This window comes from Orcinus orca, chromosome 2, assembly GCF_937001465.1.
Source record: "Orcinus orca chromosome 2, mOrcOrc1.1, whole genome shotgun sequence".
Lineage (NCBI taxonomy): Eukaryota > Metazoa > Chordata > Mammalia > Artiodactyla > Delphinidae > Orcinus > Orcinus orca.
The window spans coordinates 119,537,936-119,557,088 of record NC_064560.1 but is presented as its reverse complement, the minus strand read 5'-3'; the positions used below and the strand labels follow the sequence as shown (position 1 = coordinate 119,557,088).

At 34.6% G+C, this 19,153-nt stretch overlaps 1 protein-coding gene and 1 non-coding gene across 3 annotated transcripts in view; one reads left to right on the top strand and one right to left on the bottom strand.

Moving 5' to 3' along the window:
- The window catches only part of SPRED1 (sprouty related EVH1 domain containing 1), a 126,278-nt gene that overhangs the window by 6,550 nt on the left and 100,575 nt on the right, over positions 1-19,153 (top strand). The gene's annotated exons all lie outside the window — the stretch shown is intronic.
- LOC117202935 (small nucleolar RNA SNORA70) lies at positions 13,554-13,688 on the bottom strand. Its single transcript, XR_004485474.1, has one exon. It is a non-coding gene; the product is annotated as a small nucleolar RNA SNORA70 (small nucleolar RNA).

Genomic DNA, 19,153 nt, shown 5'->3' with positions numbered 1-19,153 from the left:
GTATTTTAATATGTTAGTACAAAAACATTACTATATCAAAATTAATATTTTAGTATATGTGCTGCCAAAGCAAGCACCAAAATTAAAAATATTTTGATAATTATTTCAATATAATTGATTTCTTTTGTAATTATATGTAGTTTGTTTTAAGCCTTTAATATTCTGAGAAAGGGGGCCATTGGCTTCACCAGACTGCTGAAGAGGTCCATGGCACAAAAAGCTAAAGTCTCCCGCTATGACTGAGGCCCTAAAGACTGAACCCAAAGATAGAGATTATAAAATAGGAAGATTAAGAAACACGGACGATAAGATGAACAAGTCCAAGTTACAGCTAAGGGTTGCAAAAGAAGAGGTAATGGAGAGGAAATATTGAGAGATACTGTCTGAGAATTTTCAAAAAGTAGCAAATTAAACCCAATTCAGTGAACTAAAAACAACAAAGCCTCACAGTAAAACCGAGTTTATCGTGAGATTGCAAAAATGTCAACATGAGAAAATCAATGTAGTTTGTCACATTTGAAGATTAAGGAAGAGAAATGATACAATCTTAAATGCCAGATTGTCATTCAGTCTCTGCTTATAATATGGAAGTGAATGTCCATAATTTATAGATTTATAATTGTTCATAAATATGGATTTATATTATTTTTCTGCTTCCTAGAAGATTTAGACTTTTAATTTTTCTGATTTAAAATGAGAGTGTTGGATTTTATCAACTTTTAGTGTTGCTTTTAGTTCAAGAATCCTAAGTGATTTTCTTTGTATTTCTGAAATCCACATTTAATCATTCATGTAGCTCATAAATACAGGATTGACTACATAAAGTACTTTGTATCTGAAATTTTAAAATTACCTTGGAAGGCATTTTCTATATTTAGAGTATGAAGAATAAGCTTTGGTAAATTTAAGAGTAATTGGAAATTAAATTTTAATCTAATATCAGTTTTATCATTTTATTTCTAAATGTTATCTGTAAAACAGGGAGTATAGTTTAGATAAAGGCCATTATGACTTGGAATGCAGAATGTAATTGTTCTCCTGGTAGTATATAATGGTACTGTTTCTTATGATTAGACACATTTTGTTTGTCTGTTCCCTTGGTTAGAGATTACTTTCACAAATACACCGTATTTGTTAATGTGTTGGTATCCAGTAGTTGCATTACCGAAATTTAGATGGAATTTAGTGAAATGTGACTTTAATGCTGCTTTTTCAAAGTTATTGTAACTTTTACCACATCAGAATGTTAACGATTAACTTTGGCATAAAATCACCAAACATTTTTTACTGTTCTGTTGTGAATTACATTGATATTCTGAGATTGGGATTAGGGATCAGTTCTGGGTTTGCCCCCTTAGTAATATGTAAAAACATTTCAGAATTTTAGTTGCTGAATTATATATATGGATTTCTTAGTTTTTCTGGATTTTCTTCAAGAATTTCAGTTCAGTGACATTTGACTGCCTACTGGGCACTTGACTTTTCTTTAGCCCCGGAGATACAAAGGTAAGTAAAACCTGATAACTGCTTTCACTATCCAGCAAGGGAACTAGATCCCTCTGAAATGTGGTGAGTGCTCTGCTTATGAAGTTCTTCAAGGCTTAAGAAGAAAGTAATTCTACCTTTGGTGGGTGGCATAGTGGGAGTTGTATGAAGGAAGCCTTCAGAAAAGAGATGGCATTTAGGAGTCAGCCAGAGAAGAGGGCAATGGAAAGAGGAAGGGCATTCCAAGAAGATGGGAAAAAACCCCAAACAAGCATACGTTATTTCAGTGGTCTAAACCAAACCTGCAGTATCTCCCAAGTATGCCTGTAGTTGAAGTGGAAAATTGACCAAGGAGAGTATTAAATAGTAATAGAAAAATGAATAGGGAGAATCAGGAGTGTTTTCAAGGGAGAGTGAGAAGAGACAACAAAAGAAAAATCTTGAGAGGTAGGAGAGAAAGTATTGAAGACAAAATGGGAAGTGATGAAGTGGAGACAGCAAAAAGTAAGATTACATAAATTTAGGGGGAAGTGTTAATAGTTGAGATTATTTGTTGGATGAGATGATGTCAGTAGTGGAGAGGAAGAGAAAAAGAGATTTAAGGAAAGGTGGGTAATTGGGAGAGCAAGGCCCAGGAAAGCGGAGTCTTGCAACTGTTGTACTGCTTGTGTCAGATACTGTTGTAGATTTAATCCTTCTAATGACCATGTGAGCCAAGTGTTATCCATAGTTTACAGATGAGATAACTGAGACTTAAGAGAGGTTTAGTAACTTGCCCACAGCCACGCAAGGGAGTAAGTGTTAGAACTGAGATTCAAATTGCACTGTATTTATACTACACTATATCTCATATATTTAATGGCCAGACTGGATTTTGAAGAAAAAAACTAAGTTTGAAGTGATAGGTAGACAAGTAGAAGTGACAGCTGTTTTGAGGGACTGCAAGTTTTGGTAAAGTTAAAGAGCATGTAGAGTGGAAGTGGGGAAAATCGAAAGATAGATTTTGATCAAAGAACACAGGCTCCAGAGTGATACATATGAGGGAAGATTAAAGTAGAAACAGGTTGTTAAAAGTAGAGGAACCAGGATCTGTTAGGATATTTAAAAAGGTCACCACTGTGGCTGTTCAAGTTGCTGGGTTGGTATCAGAAGTTGAGGTGGAGAGGAATCCTGAGCCAGCGCCAGTGTATTTTATAAGTGTGTAGGATGAGCTGCTTAGAGTGGGAGTATGAATACTGACATCTGCCCCTGCAATTTAAAGAGACAGGAGTAAGGGTTTTGGGATTGGAAATTGAAAAGGAGTATGTCAAGGGGAGGAGGATAAGAAAAGGGAAGGGCTTAGCCTGGAGGAGTTGAGAGTATTGGAAATGAATAGGATCTCATGTAATAATGGTCCTACCAAGATTGAGGGGTGTTGGGAATTAGGAAATAGAGAGGAAGACAGACATATGAATAAATTATCCAGATTTGGATTTTATTAAGAACTTTGTTTTCTGAGAGGCTGATCAAGATGTTGACTGATTTTGTAGGGCTTTATCCAAATAAATTATATGTCTTTGACAGAATGTTTTGTATTTTTTGTGTACTCCAATCCTAATGTGGTTAGAAAGGCCTTTTCAAAACAAAATTCACTAATTAAATTTCTACAATTAACATGGTGTTCATAATTAACATGATCCTGTGGTTACTACTGACTGTCCCATTAAGACTTTGGCAAATCATGTAACCTGTCTTTGTGCTTGATTCTCCATCTGTAAAACCAGGATAACATGGCCCTACTTCAGAGCCATGTTAAGATAACACGTAACCTCCCCTCCCAATAACATTTTTTGATTAGAGATAAGAGAATATTAAAAATAACTTTTAGTTCTTGAGAAGAAAGGTACTATGTTCATGAAATAATCAGTGCTCATTTTCATTTAGCCTGAAGGTAGGGTTACTTTTAAAAAAGGATTATTGATCTGCTGGAAAAATTGTATTTCAGTTTAAATGTTAAAAAGCTGCTTTTCAGAAAAACTTAAAATTTAAACATTCCAACAAGCAAAAAAAAATTTAAATCTATATTGTGAACATTTTTAAAGCAGTTTTAATACCTGAGCACATTTTGGAAGTACATATGAGTAGATTTGATGTCTCTCCATCAATTTCAGGGAAAAGCCATCTTTCTCAGAGTCGAATGAAGGAGGTTTCAAATTATATGGAGGGAAAAAAATCTACTTTCATGGGAGAAGGGGAGAGGAATTTTTTTTTCAGGTTATTAAAGATTTAGACATTTAATTTTTCGCAACTATAATCAACTAGGATCCCTGTTAATAGGTGAGATAGGCTAGATCTGCTAGCTAGAAGTTCATTGCTTGTGGTTTAGTGCCGACTTTAATTTGGACAGCTAAAGGTCTGTAAGCTTATGTTTAGTTCATTTTATAGTCATCAACAGCTAAAGGAAAAATCTGTTTATATTTTGGTTTAGCCTGATGTTTAGAATTATTATTCTGAAACTGTATCACTTGTTAATTCAAAAATAACAGCCTTAGATGCGTAATTACTGAAACTTGGTTTACAAATCAAGATCTTGAATGAATGTAAATCAGGAACTTAAAAATACGATGATGAAAAATGTATATGCTTTTTCTCTTGAGAATTATTTGATCTAAAAATCCAAACTTAATTAACTTAGTAAAGATTAAGAAAATATAGCAAATAACTTTAATAAGTAGCGTATCAAATTAAGATATTCTTCAACTCTGCATTATGATTTTTTCAAAAAGGAAGGGGAGAGACAGGAGATGAATGAATAAGACAAGGTGACCTCTCTAATCATCTTAGTTTTCCTTAGCAGTTTTTCATCTTGATACTTCTGGAGAGAGCCAAACTTGGCTTCTAAGTCAGCCAAAAGAAAAAGAATGTATCTGATTTTATATAGACCCTATTATTGTTGAGTCTGAAACTGTGTAATGTGTACTAGGCCCCAGCATACATCAAATAAAAGTCGTTTGATTATGGCTAACTTCTAGTCCCATTTTTGCATTTACGCCGTTTCAGATAGATTTAGCTAGGTACTTAGGAGGAGGAAAACTGAGCTGAATCCTTTTAACTGACTCTTACTGTCTGAATGTTTGTTTCCCCACCAAACTCATGTTGAAATCCTAACCTCCAAAGACAATGGTATAATGAGGTGGGGCCTTTAGGAGGTGCTTAAATCATGAGGATGGAGGTTCCACAGAGATCCCTAGCCCCTTGCACCATGTGAAAAGTCCCTAGCTATGAACCAGGAAGAAGGCCCATACCCAGCCATGCTGGCACCTCGATCTTGAACTTGTCAGCCTCCAGAACTGTTAAAAATAAATTTCTGTTGTTTATTAGCTACCCAGTCTGTCGTATTTTGTTATTGCAACCTGAATGAACCAAGATGCTGACTTTTCTTTGTTTTGGGGAGGACAAGGAGCAATAATTACATCAAAGAAAGAACAAAATCAATTAAAAACCCAACATAGTTTTCAGTTGCTTTTAGTTCCATACAAATATATTTTACTTGTTTTAATAGTGTATGTATGAATATTTATTTTCACTGGATATACTTAAAGAATTTCTATGCTTATACATAGTTTTTTAGTAATCATTATTTTAATGCCTATAATAGTTCATCAGGTTGTACCATAAGTTTACATAGCTGTTTTCTTCTTAGTGAACACTTCAGGTGTCCAGCTCTTATAAGTAACATTGTAATGGGCATCCTTTCTGCATATAATTGTTTTTTTTCTGTTCAATTAATTTCTTAGGATGAATTTACAGGAGTGAAATAATTATGTCAAAGAATATAAGTGGCTTTTTAAAAATTCTGGTTATGAAATGCTGCTTCCAAAAATTTGTATTTTTTCTGTTGTGGATTATTTATAAATGACATTCTCATATTTCTTAGATTCCATTTTTGTTCTTTAGTACCTTGCGGGTTTTTTTACATAGCTCCCAGTATGTAATTAAATGATAGATAATATTTGAGTTATTACCAGCATTGTCTTAAAATCATTTGATAGAATTAGTCTTCATAACAACTCTTTTAAGTGTTATTACTATTATTACCACCATTTACAAAGATGAGGAAGCTGGGGCTTAGGAAAGTTGAATAGCTTAGCAAAGATTACATAGCTGGTGAAGACTCCAAAGCCTGTACCCTGAAACAGTAGCTTTTAAACTCTCGACTGTAACAGTAACAAATACTTTATACTGTTTGACAGTGTACATACATACATACATGCATTCATACACATACACACAAAACCTTTTGTAAAACAACTTAGACTTACTGTGATGACATAGGCTGACTTCTGTATTCTGTAGACTAGAATTATATATTACAGAATATTTTATTCTGTGTAAGAAGTTAATGCTGGTAAAGACCCTTGTAGTTAAAAGTACCCAGTTCTGAACTACAGTGCGTTATATGGGATATTGTCCTCTAAGGGTGTATCTCCTTATTGGTACCAAAGATTTACATTTATGTTCAGCTTATTATTTCATGAAGGAGATAATATGAAAAGGTATAGGATTCTCAGGGGGAGTGCATTTCAAGGTTGAGTTGTGAGGCATTGTAGGGGAATTCAGATTTGAATTGCTGTAACTAGATTATAGATAATAAGCCTTACGTCATTGCTTTTCAGATTTCTTTCGGGGCACCGAAGTGCCCCGAATGTTAAGGGAGTGTATCCCAAAGCAGCCTGTAAGATTGTATAATTATTTTGAAATCCAGTAAACTATCACAAAGATATCATGTGAATATTGCATTTTAATCAATAATAGAGTTGTATTTTCAATATGAAATGTTTTTAGTCATTTATATTAGGAAAAAAAGAACTCTTAACCATGCAGTCTTTACGTATTTATATCCTATGGCATTATATGTCTCTAACTTGTATGACACATTCCTGGGAGAATGTGTACTCTGGTGAGAGGCAGCATTTTGGGTACATTAGGGTGTTGCTCAAGGGTAAGTCATGATTGTGCACTGTAATTATAGCAGCTGCCATTTTCAAACAAAAAGTAGGAATGTATGAATCCAGCAAACATTAATAGAAACTTTTTGAAGTACAAAAACAATATAATCACATTGTAGAAAACTTGGAAGACAACTGGAAATTACTCATAGAAGAAATTTTCTTTTTTGCACTCATTAAAAGTTTTATAAAGGCAAGAAATATATAGGAAGGATTTGAAATTTAAAATTTGTTGTTTCTCTAAAAACTTCATGTAGATCATACGATTTATATAGATAGTGAATTACCTGGGTCAGAAAGAATAAAATTATGCTAATTGGCACACAAAGAAATCTGCAAAGCTGTGTAGAAAAGAAAGAAAAACTCAGGTTCTAGTCTCAGTTTTGCCATTTACTTATGTGACTTAGAGCAAATCTTCTAGTGTCTAAGCATCTGTGCTAATGAAGACAGTAATCTTTTCTCATCCATAAATTACTTTTTGCCTGAAAATTGTATAAAAATGGATTTATGTATGTATGAATTTTGATTTACTCACAGGGAAAGGTAGTGTTTTCTAGAGGATTGGGGGGAAAAAAAGAGAGGTAAGGCAGAAGGCAGAAAAAGAAAAGGTTCTAGCCAAACCTTAGGGAGAGGAGGAAAGCTGAGGAAAATGAACCTAAACCTCAGAATTGAAATGTCTGGGCCTGTTTGGGGAACTGAAGGGGATTGTACATCTAAGGAATATAGCTAAATTAAAGATTATATAACCTACATATTGAGAAGTAATGCAAAATATCTACATAGGTTATGTAACCTATATATCGAGAAGCTTTGCGAAATATCTACATAGTTAAAATCAAACTGTGTATTAAATGCACTGGAAAGTGCCCTTTTAAAATATTGTTTTCAGTAAAACAAGTTCACAAGAATGTTGAGAACCTGAAGTGGGATGGGGGAGATCCTAAACGCTTTAAAGTGATCAGGGGATGGTAAATGAGAATTGGTTATACAAGACCCACTGTTTTTGAAAGATAGTTACTGTTGATATTCTGTCCATTATTTGAGCATGCTTTCCTTATTTCTTTATTAATGAAGGTAAGGTAATTATAAGAGTTTTCATAAGCTCATATATTAAAGCAGTGTTTGGTACACAATAAGCGCTATTTGCCAGTATGCCTTCAGATACAACTGCAGTCTCTTACCTTATTTTCTAAGTATTTAAGTCTTTTCCTCGGTTGAAGTAATAACCTTACTATCTTAGTTGGGGAGGGATTCCTGCCTGCTTTTGTACATCTCCAGCCTTTGAAATCATTATAAAGCAATTGTAGAAAATATATTTTTACCACTAGGTTTTAATTCACTGTCTCTCAGTTCTTTCCAAATGTTTCTATTACTTTATTGAAATACTTTTTTTTTTCCTCTGCTGAAATTTTCCTTTTTCCATTTGCTACCATTTGTGCCTTATCGGAGTTCTTTGAGAATCTAAAGCAGTGTTTCCAATAGAAGTTTCTGTGGTGAAGGAAATGTTCTGTTTGTGCTGTCCAGTATGATGCTCCTGTGTGGCTGTTTGGCTTATGAGTACTTGAAATGTGGCTTGAAGGACTGAGGAACTAAAATTTTAATTTAAATTGCCACATGCTAATGATTCCTTTATCAGATAGTGCATATCCTGAGTGTTTCTAACCCTTCAGTCCCAGCAAATTTTTGAAACCAATGACATGGTCTCTATTCAATCTTAGCCAGTTTGTTGAAAAAAATTCTAATCTTTTAAATAGGGGGATAGCTAGAGGAAGTGCAGCACTTTCCAAAGTATGGAACTTGCCCCTGGTATGTAAGGTAATTTCAGTTGTTTCACAGATGTGGCATTAAATTGACAGGTTACTCCTTTCTCAATACGTTTTGCATCTTAATTAAATTAAATTTTATTTTTTGTATGTTTGTTGTTTTTTTGTTTTGGCGGTACGCGGGCCTCTTACTGTTGTGGCCTCTCCCGTTGTGGAGCACAGGCTCCGGACGCGTAGGCTCAGCGGCCATGGCTCACGGGCCCAGCCGCTCCGCGGCATGTGGGATCTTCCCAGACCGGGGCACGAACCCGCGTCCCCTGCATCGGCAGGCGGACCCTCAACCACTGCGCCACCAGGGAAGCCGTGTTGTTGTTTTTTAATAAGGAAGGAGTGATGTCAACCTCAGTCTCTGGTAGATAAGCCAATACTGTTTGGCTTTTACTATATTAAATTTTATGGTTACCATCTATTTATGGCTTGTGATAGTTTTTTTTTTTTTAATTGGCTGTTGTGATTAAAACCTTTCCTTTTAGGAACAACATTTTTTGGATAATATATATGGTACACATATAAAGCAAAAAAGTAATGAAGGTCATGACTATCAAAACAAAATTGAGTTTGTGACATACTGATCTAGTGGAAGGAGAATTGGATTGGTAGGGAATCAGGAGCCCTGCTGTGCCACTAGTTTGCTGAGCAGGTCTCTGTCTTTTTTAGGGATGGTTTCTGCTTTAGGAGGTGGGAAAGAGGTTGGTTTAGAGTGAGAAGAGATTTTAAATCTTAAAATGTGTTTTATTCTGTAATAAATTATACCATTTTAGATAGTAGCTAATGTGTATTAAGCATTTTGCTGCATGTCAAACATGAATTATGTCATTTGACCCTTCATTCCAAAGCAGGTTACAATTAACTCTCAGTTCTTTTTTAAAAAACCTTTGGTGCACAGAATTAGACTAATCATTATCTTGGTTCATATTGTCATCATTGGTCTATATATGGACCTTTGTAGTCTAGTAGTTTTACTTTTTAATTTAATTGACAAATACCCACTCACAGTACAATCCAAGAATCAGGACAGTGATGATTACTAAAATGTTCCTGTTGTGCTTCTGTTATATTCCTTTTATCTCTTCTTAGAGGTTACTCTATCCTGAGTTGTGTATTTACCATTTATTTCCTATTAAAAAAACTTTACCATATATATTTGAACTCTCTAAAAGGAATATACTTATGTAAATATCAACTCCTGAACTTGATTTTTTTTTACACTCAGTAATAGTAAGATGTGTCCATTCTTTTTGCTATAGTTTTTTGTTCATTTGCCCTGACGTATAAGATTCCATTGTGTGACATTACCACAATATAGACAATCTGTTGTCTAAGGATATTTGAGTTATTTTCAGTTATTTCCTATCATGAACATTACCACTGTGAACATGTTTGTAATATGCTTCTGATGCATATATGCTAAAGGTTCTCTTTAATATATATTTAGGAGTAAAATAGTTGGATTTAAGTTATGTTGTAAATTTTCAAGTTTATAAGGTAATGCCAAACTGTGTCCCCGCATAGTTCCAATTTGTACTCCTACTGGCAATGTAAGAGAATGGGTATAAAAACTGTATTTTTATAGCAGATAATGACATTTGCTAAAATTTTTTGATTGCTTACTATGTGCCAGACACTGTTCTCAGTGCTTATATGAATTAATAAATTCTTAAAATCCCACAACCACTCTATTGGGTACTGTTACATCCATTTTATAGATGAGGAAATTGAGGCATGATGAGGTTAGTTAGTAAATGACTGTTAGGATTCAAGCTTGGTTAGGTCGGGATGCAGAGTCCAGCCTCTGAAATGTTGTGATATTTTACCTCTCCAAATGCATATTTGTGCATTCACCTCTTTCCTTTTCCCCTATCCCCATCAATTTCTTGGCCTTTATGTGCTTGTGATAGTGAGTGTTGGTTATTCTTTCCTTATATTATTGTGTATTGTCCATTGTATAGTCTTCCTTTAAAAAGCAATTTCTTAGAAAACCTGAGTTTCCTAGAACAAGTAAGATGGCTCAGATGATATCTAGCATTTTTGGCTCTAGTATTTTGTAATTTGACATAATCTCCTATATATTTCATAATTTCAGGGTAATCTTATTCACATTTTCTCTTTTTAAATATTAAAATGTGAAACAGTTTAGTGTACTTTATTTCACTGTATAATTTTATTTAAAGTTAATTCTTTATTTTTTAATAGAATCTTTTTAATCTATTAATAGTTAAAAAAATTCTGGCATGGACATGAATGTATACTCATCTCCACATAGGCTTTTGTATGTACATCTCTTGTACTGAATGAAATTTTTTCCTTTAACATTTGTAGGTATTGTTCTTGAGGTAGTTTATTTATTAAGCCAATCATCTTCGTAATCTGCTAGATGCTTGGTAGATGTTTTGTTTTATCTTGTAGGTACTGAGTTAAGATGAAGTGTTATTTTAAAATTCTAATTGTAGTGATAGATGAGAAGTTATTTGCTTAATGTTGAATGACAAAATTCTAGACCCAACAATATACACCTAATTATCCATATATCTTGACAAAGTAGGGTATTATCTAAACCGCAGATGTTAAAGTGTTTAGGTTCTGTAAAAATAGTATTTAGAACTGTTTCAGTAAAGAAAAGTCTGTTAATTCAAATCTGTTATGTGTGTGCTGCACATTTAGTGGTAGTTAAATGTTTCCGGTGCAGTGGGCCCTAAAGGATCAATCACACGTGTGTTGGAGTGGTAGGCTGATAGAAGCAGCCAAACAGATGGAGATCAGAATGTTGCAGCATTTCTTATTAGTCAAATTTAGTCCTTCTTCTGGGTTTTACATTGCTCTTAGGTTTGGCACAGTCATTAGTGTTGATACTGAATGAAACAGCTACAATAAACGTTTATTGAGCCTTTCTTATATGCCAGAGAAAGGATTGGAAACTAACCTTTTTGAGATCCCAGGTGTTAAGCCTATAGGCTTTGGGGATGTAGATGAGTAAAATCTGGGTCTTTGCCTTCACAGAGTTCTCGATCTGCTTTTAGAAATACATGATTGGTTCTTTGGTAATGAAGGACTTGATTCTCTGCTAGGGGAAAATACAGTTGTCCCAGAAGAGTGAGGAAAAACATTGAAAGTAAAAATTACTTCATTTTGAAGAGACATGTTTACATGTTATGTGTAACTTGGTGTATAGTTCAGTAGTCTTGTGATCTGACAAAGTAGCTATAGTCTTGTCTTTCAGTTCACTTTGAAGTAGGATAGATTGTGTAAGAAAGGCAAAAGATTTAGTGTCTTAACAACTTAGAGCTAAGGGTAGATGATTACTGTGAACTCAGTCTTTTTATAACTTTAGACTTTATATATTATAAAGTTCTATATATTAACGTTTATTTATAGGATGTGAATGATTTTAGTCTTTTCTTTTTAAAAAATCATGTCTGACTAGCAAGAGCTTTGAAATGAGTAATTTGTAATTGTTTAGCCCAGTTGGGTCAGGCTTTAGTGTAAGAGCATGAGATGTGTCATTCAAAGACAGATAAATGGTTCAGACTGCCTAAATTTCTGATAGGAAGACTAAGGGGCATTTTCGGTGAAGTACACGGTTGTGGTTCCAAACTCCTCACATAACTTGTCGTGAACCTACTGTAATTTTTCTGTTTCCTCTTAATTATTTGTATTAAAAATTGGAGATTTTATGGGCAGAGATGTCAAGGTAGAAGCACTGAAGGGATTACATGAATATGTAGGTCTGTCATTGCCTCTTACCAGCCTACATAATCTTGAGAATTTTTTCACTATTATATACTAAAGAGCTGCTCAAAGATATGTGGCAGTTATTGGTAAAACAAGTATAAGCTAGTCTTCCTCACATTGCTGTGTTTCTTCAGAAATTCATGTGTGTTTATATAATCTCACTTTGAAATAATTTTAGACCTACAAAATAATTTTTTCCTACAAAAAAGTAGGAAAAAATATCCAAAGAATATCCATATATTCTTCAACTGGCTTCCCAAAATTTTAGTATCTTACATAGCCGAATCAGGAAATTAACATCGATGTAATATTATCTACTGACCTTACTTCAAGTTTCATCAGTTCCATAATGTCCTTTTTCTAGTTCAGGATACAGTCCAACTTTGCATATTGTATTAAGTATTCATGTCTCCTTAGCCTCCTTTAATCTGGAATAGCTCTTCGGTGTTTTCTTTCATAATTTTGAAACTTTTTTGAAGAGTACTGGCCAGGTATTTTATGGAATGTTCTTCAGTTTGCATTTGATGCTCGGTCTTGATTAAATTGAAGTTAAACATTTTGGGCAACAATACTATAGAGTGAAGGTGTCCTCATGCTTTAGGAGGTCTGTGATGGTGATATATCCCATACTGATGATACGAACTTTGATCATTTGGTTAAGATGATGCCTGCCAGTTTCTCAAATGGTAGATCCTTTGTGTAATAAGCATCTTCTGGGGGGTGATACTTTGAGATTATGTAAATATCCTGTTTCCTATTATACATTTGCTCACTATTTTTAATGTCTGTTTATGAGTCTTGTCTGTAACAAACATTGTGATGTTTGCCAAATTGGTGATTTTGTTTCCATTATTCCTTTCACCTTTATTAATTGGAATTCTATAGATAAGCTTTCTCTTCTCCCCACCATTTATTTATTTATTATTTATTTCTATTAGTATGGACAATAGTCCATTGCTGTCATTATTTTGATGCTCTGTTGTCCCAGATTTGGCCATTGGGAGCCCCATCAAGTTGGCTTCTGTGCCTTTTGACATGTTCCTTCATTTTTTGAGTACTTCCTTTTTGTTTTCCTTTTGTTTGTTTGTTTAAAAAATTTTTTTTTGTTTTTTGACAGGGAAGTAGGATTTATTGGTGGGCATGAGCAAGGAGGGGACACTGTTAAGGCTGTCATGAATGCAGGGCCCACCATTTGTCCAGGGGCCACAATTAGGCATGTATTTGACCCCACACCCATCCGGGATGAGCCACTTTTCTGCTACCCTGTTTTCAAATTCATCTGCAGTCAGCTTAGTAAATCCCTACTTCTTGGAGATATGGATCTTCTGGCAGCCAGGGAACTTGAACTTGGCCCTGCAGAAGGCCTCAATCACATGCTCCTTGCTCTGCAGCTTGGTGCGGATGGACACGATGACTTGGCCAATGAGGACCCTGGCCACTGTGCCCTGGGGCTTTCCAAAGGCACCATGAACACCTGTCTGGAGCCTAGACTGGGACAGCATGCCAGTCATGAATGGCCACTGGAAAGGGCTGTCTCCAAGGTCCGTTTGGGCAACCCATAGAGGCAACAGGCTGCATACACTACTGAGGAGGCTGCTGTTTGCAGCCATTGCACACGGGGCCCCCATGGGGAAAAGGGCGCGGCCAGCTTAATTGACTGCAGATGAGCACTTCCTTTTTGGCTTCACAAGATGTTCTAGGCTCATTTCGTATTTTCCCTGCCACAGCTGTAGAGTCATCCTATTTATCCAAGGAACTCTGGTTTCTTTTATTGGAGAATTATATTTAGAAACTATTATGTGAGTGGTAGGTGTGCTTATTGGCATTAGGGTGATGCTGGTGGTACTAACCCCATTTTACAGATGAAGAAAACTAAGCTGAAAGTTAAAAGTCTTGTTCATAACAGCCAGGTAAAAGAGATATAGTTGGGACATAAACTCAGGCCTTCTCTGTCCAAAGTCCGGGTTCTTTCTACTTACTCTCCTATATCACTGTAATTCCTTCCTTACATTTGTCTTTTCCGTTAATTCTGTTATTTGTCTTTCCTGGCACGGACAGGGCACACTTTAGTTCGTAATATTCAAGAAAATTATTAAACATTATAATAGGTATAGCTGTTTCAAAACATAAAATAGTCATTACAGTCCCAAAAATATTATATTCTTGCTATGGTTAAGGCAGTATGCTAGACATCGGTAGTATTGAGTATATGTTTTGGCAGGACATTGTGCTGAGAATGTTTACTATGTGGCATTTTTTTTTCCCCTCAATAGTTAAGGGGTTGAGGTAGGTGGTATGGCTATTGTAAATTGATTAATTATCCATGGCTCTCGGCCTTAGCGCCATCTTCTGAGAAACCTCCGCCCCATGAGAGCAAAGTGGAGGAAGAAACGCATGTGCAGGCTGAAGCGCAAAAGGAGAAAGGTGAGGCAGAGGTCCAAGTAAACTCGTGTACCCGTGGAGGTCACGGGAACAGAAACAAAGGGCAGCCAGGGGCCAGGCAAGCTGGTACAAATTGTCAGACTGCCTGCCTCCTGTCTAGAAGATGTCTCGACGAATCTGGAACATCCATGGCCATTATGATCGCTTCACCCACCTTCGAGAGACCCACCTTGCTCGTATCAAAACGGTCCCCTTTTGGTCCTTTGCCCTGGACCTGTGATATTCTGGACTAGTTCTCTTCTCAGTTGTGGCTGAGAATGTAACATGTGTACAATAAATCATCTCTTTTGCTGTCTTAGCTGAAGAAAAATAAAATAAGTTGATTCATTATCCATGAATCCAAATGGCTGATTTATATATTATATATAAATTATGCTAAATGAATATATAGTATTTAGATTAATATATAATATTTATGTGCCTCCTTTTAATACATTGCCACTTAATTTAGTAATATTATGCAACCATATATGATATGTTTGCTAAGCACACTTACGTAAGCATTTTATGTTGTTGCTTTTAATTCTTACAGTAGCTTCTTGAGTCGATACTATTTTTCCCATATTCCATGTAAGCAAAGAGACTTAAGTGATTTGCCTAAGATCATAAAGTTTAATAAATATTATAAAGTGGTTTTAAATCCAAGTTTTATACTGCCTACTGTGTGAAGTACTGTTTCTGTTATATATGTATTCACGCTTTCAGAGTGTCTGTTAGTTGTCATGTTGAGGGTTTGATGAACAAGTTTATTCTGTATACCTCCATGGGGGATTTTGAGTTCATTCTGCCAAGATTGGAAGCCTAGTTCTGTCACTTACCAGTTTTGTGATCTTGGACTTTTGTAAATCATGTCTGTAAAATGAGGATAATAATTATATGTTTTGGAAGACTATTGTGAGGATTAAATGTAATCCATGTAAAACATTGAACTGTGTAAATAGCAAGTACTGAAGTGTTAGCTATTAATAGTAGTAGTAGTAGTAGAAGTAAGTAATTCGTTGCAAAGAAACTTTAAAAGTTCATACTGTAAAATAAATACTAAGTATTAATTGACAAATACTTATGATGGACTACCTGGGATAGTTTTACATGTCTTGGATAGTTCATGGAATCAAAGAAATTTAGAATGAGAAAGGATTTCGATTAAATAGCATCTTGTCTCTTTAAGTTTTTTGGATGAGGGTATTAAGGCCTGGAATGATAAAATAGTTTGCCCAAAATGTTACAGTTGCATTTTATCAGTCTCAGTGGAAACTTTGATTTTTGACTGTTAATTCTGTGTGTTTTCCACCGTAGATTTTTCCCCCTGTATCTGTAAAGGGAAATAATTTATTTAGAGATGTCATCCTCTTCTTTAGTTTTAGGAATCATTGATACCAGTAATCAACAGTAATGCCTAAAATATAGCTAATGTAAGTTGGACGAGAAATATCTGATTTGCCTTTTTAAAGGGATTTTAAAGGGATTTTAATCAGAATCCCTTCATTAATAGGAACAACAGGTAAATGAAAATGCATCTCTGAAAGCACAGTTCAGATCCTCATGCTAGTCAGCAGGATCTTGGTAAGAAATAGTTTATTTAGCTTGTGGGTGAGTTGTTTATTTAATTTTTAGAAAAGTAAAAGATGCAAAGAAGGTAACGGTCATGTAGATTCTTATCATCCAAAGTTAATCACTGTTCATCGACTGTCTTTGTCCCAGGTTTTTAAAAAATCCATTATTGTTTTTGTGATGGTAATTATAATTGAGTTAGGCTACTAAATCTATTTTATCTAAAAATAGATGAGATGAAAAATGTGATATTTTAGCCTCAGTTATTTAGGACATTTGGTTGGGCACTGTATTCAGGAAGTTAATGAGCCTGTATGTGGACCAGCAAACTACATTTTGTTTTGTAAGCAAAACCAACTGTTTGCAAAACCAAACGAGAACGAGTAGGTGCAAATTATTTAGCATCTCTTACAACTAAAAGGACTACTTAGAACGTGAACTCTTGACCATCATTCAGGAATGTGGTTGTAAAATGGATGGCACATTGAAGGAGAAAGCAGTGAACTGCTTTGCCTAGTGAGTGAGCTTAGCCCATCACCTAACATCCATATCTAAAAAGTTGTTATTTATTCTTTTCCCACACACACATAGCCATTGTGACAAATTCATAATCTACCAGTATGATGAGATATTTCAAAACTAGGTTAGATGAGGAAGAGTCATAGGAACTTGTCATGTTGAGCTTGGGAAGAGTTGATCAGCAAAAAATGTTAGCTATCTCCAGATGATTAAAAACCTCATAAAATATTTGGAGTAAACTTAGATTCTCTTATTCCTGAGAATAAAACCAGATGGAGGTTAAAGGGTGGGGATGTAAATTTTTGTTTTATGAAAAAGACAACTTCCTAATGATGTGAGTTGGCTAATAATGGAATGGACTGTCTCGTGAAGTTGGGAGTTTCTCAACTTGTTATTTTCAAACTGAGTTAAAAAGAATTATGATCATCAGTGTGGATCTTTTCAAAATGGATCTTTTCTTTAACCTGTGTTGTGTGTTGTATTAGTCTATGTCTTTCAGGTTCCTTATAACTGCTTAAAAGTTCTATGCTTTTTAATTTTTATACACTTAGTACACCACTCTGATTTGAAGTTTCCACCTTCTGAAAAATGCACATTTTTCTGTATAAAAATAAAATGCATACCTTTGGAGAAGTACCTCACAGTTTGAGATGTATGGATGACGAAAAAATCATCTGTTAATCTTTTGGTTTAAAGGAAAGCACACATACTCAATTCATGTTCACTTATAGGAAGTGCCTGAAAATTTTAAATGTAAAGTTCCTACCCATTTCAACATACCTTCCTCTTTAGTAGATGCTATGGGCTCTTATAGGGCAAAGAAAGTATGTTTTTGTGGCTGTTTTAAATTTATCTGTGGAATATCTATATGAATTTTATCTGTGGAATGAAAAAGCTTTCACTCCTTGATGCTTTCGCCAGCATTATTGAGATCATACATGTTCCCATGTATACATCTTTTTGGAAATAGGTGTGATTTTACTATATGTTCATTAAGCATTCCTTATTCTGCTCAAGCTGTGTCTGATATAAAAGCTGCTGACCTAGATAGATAAGTGGTATTAGACTGGTTTGAGTTTTTGGATATTAGAAACACTTGAAAATTCTTATCTATGCTTATTTCCTAATACTAATGGGAAATATATTCTGTATATCTTAACTATAATCTTTTACTTATTGCAGATTTTAAAATGAAAGTTTATGGATTATAATTTGTTTGATGATTAAAATTTGGCGATGGTTGTTTAACTTGATGATTAAAGTTTGGCGATGGTTGTTTTATTTCACCATTCCCTGTTTTTAATTTCACATGAGGACCGTGGCTTGTAGGTTAGTAGGAGCCTTACTGGCATGCTGTTTTTGTTTTGTTTTTTAAACTACTGTGTATGAGGACCACGATGCTGATTTAAATCCAATGTTGCTCATAATTGAAAAGCATCTCCTAAGTTTTAGTGGATTTCCATGAGGTATACTAGGTTGCTGAACATTTTTGGGGTCAGGGGATGGAGTGGTATTGGGCTTTATATAAAGGGTATGTTGTCAGGGTGGACATGTTTACTTTGTGAAATTAGGATTACAGATTTGAGACTTGTTTCTCTGCAGAAGGGGGAGTCATGATTGTGGAATCATTTTTTTAAGTAGATGCTCTGACCTTATATTTAGACTTATAAAATTGTAGAAAAATGGAAAATATAACTGATAAAGAATATTTATTCCAAATACTATTCTTACTTTTACATAAATGAAGCTGGAGGTAAAGAGCGACTTTTTTTTTTACTTTCTAGTCACAGCTATAAGTTGTGGAGCAGAACTAGAACAGCATGGGTTTTAAATCCTTGCTCAGTCACTTCCAAGTGACGTAAGTTACTTAACCTCTTGAAACTTTAGTTTCCTTATCTGTAATATAGAATAACACCATTTTGCAGGGTTATCATCAGAATTAAAGATAAGTCCCAAATAGATTAGGCATATGGTAAGAGCTACGTAAATGTTTGCTATTAAATGTTTATTATTAGACCTTGAATTGCTTTGTTTCATTTTGTTACTTTTATAGTTTTTGTGATTATAAAAGAAGAGAATAAAGGTAACCTCTAACTCTGCTACTAAGGGATAGCCGTGATGACATCATGTTGTGAAGTTTTCCAGGTTTTTTTTTTAAGGTGTATTCACATTTTATCTTTTTATTTCTCTAAAACTGAGTCTTAGGGCTTAGCCTCTTACCATGAATGAAATATGTAGCTCTTGCAGGGTTTTGAGCAAGAGTCATGTGACCTGACTTATGTTTTTAAAAGATCACTCAAATGTTCTTGGCTTCTAAATATACTTAGACACTTTTTTTTTGTTACCTTCTTTTTCCCCAAAAAAGTCCACTGATATTTTAAACTGAATTTCCAACAAATAAACAGAATTTACATAGAATTATCATCTTTAGAAAACATACAATAAAACGTCCTTTTATTCACTCAGGTCCTTTATCCTCTTCATTAAAGTTTTACAGATTTCTTTATATTGATCCTACACATTTTAGTTTAGTAATTTTATATTTTTTATTGTAGATTGGCTCTTTTTGTATTGTAATTTCTTAATTCACTGGTAAATAAGAAAGCCAGTTAATTT